Consider the following 1,302-nt stretch of genomic DNA (forward strand, 5'->3'; position numbering starts at 1 on the left):
TGGAGACTTAAAGGTTGAGCATGGGGGTTAAATGTAAGGGATGGGAGCTTAGTGCCAGGAATGGAGACTGAGGGTTTAGGGTTAGCTGGGGTCTGTGATCTTCAGCAAAAAAAGGGCCCCAGATACTTTGGTTTGTGTCCTGATGGCAGAAAGTTCTCTTTGGGGGACCCTTGGAGGAGGAGAGGTAGTAAGGATAAAGACCAAGAGGAAACATCTCCAGGCTTAGGATGTGTAGATGGGGACGTTATTGATTTTTTTTGTTCCATTCTTTATTTTTCTCTCCAGGTCCTCCCTGATACACTGAACCATGGCATCCACAAAGTACACTGCTTCTGAGAAACAGCTCAATGCCATTATTGAAGTCTACCATAAGTATTCCCGAAAGTCAGGGAATGATGATGCTCTGGAAAAAAAAGAGTTTGAAGGATTAATTAAGGAAGAGGCCCCTGAGTTCTTTGAATATTTGGTGAGTGGAAGCCCCAGGACACCTGCACTTTCCTATAAGGATATCTCCAAGGAATAACACAGACCTGTAGGAAGTTTATGCTAGCTTTCTAAATCCCAATAGGAGAACATAGGGGATATATATTAAAGGAAGAATATCCTGAGCAGCCCATAGTCAAGTATTGCACTTCCCTTCCAACCCCTCATGATGGCTACATAGTGGGGTATGGGGCAAGCAGGGCAAAATGTGTCTGAGGGGCAATCGTGGCATGTATCTAGGTACATGAATGTTCATGCAAATGTGTTGAATCACTCACAGTGCAGATGATTTGTGCTCATATAATGGGAATTCTATGGTCTCTTCCTTTTCAGAAAAAGAAAAACATCTCTCTGGAAGCTGTGTTCAAGAAAGCTGATTTGGACCATGACACGCATATGTTCTTTCCTGAGTTTGTGCTTGTGTTGGCCTTGATAGCCATTGAAATCCATGACAAATACCACCGAGATCATGGCCCAGAAGGCCCAGACGGCCCAGAAGGTCCTGGCCACCATGGTCATGGCCACACACATGGTCACCACCATTGAGATTACAGCTGGAATTAGCTAATCTTTGGAGACCCAGAATGGAAAACCATTGGAACACTTAGTCCCTTGACTAGTTTCTAGATACTAATGTAGACTCAATAAAAAGCTCTCTTTTAATTGATCTAGTCTCTGTCTTCTCTGTCTAGTGGCACACTTATTCAGACACTCCAAGAGGTTGGGGGATGGACAACTGGGTCCTAAAATCAAGATATGATCTGATTGGGGGAGACAAGGTCCCTATCTTCAGGGTGCTACTAATCTGATGCTGAAACA

At 44.0% G+C, this 1,302-nt stretch overlaps 1 pseudogene; it reads left to right on the forward strand.

Moving 5' to 3' along the window:
• Window positions 1-307: 307 nt before the first annotated feature.
• LOC114049446 lies at window positions 308-1,029 on the forward strand (annotated as a pseudogene).
• The last annotated feature ends 273 nt before the right edge of the window (window positions 1,030-1,302 follow it).

The sequence above is a fragment of the Vombatus ursinus genome, unplaced genomic scaffold (genome assembly GCF_900497805.2).
Source record: "Vombatus ursinus unplaced genomic scaffold, bare-nosed wombat genome assembly UNPS02014798.1, whole genome shotgun sequence".
NCBI lineage: Eukaryota > Metazoa > Chordata > Mammalia > Diprotodontia > Vombatidae > Vombatus > Vombatus ursinus.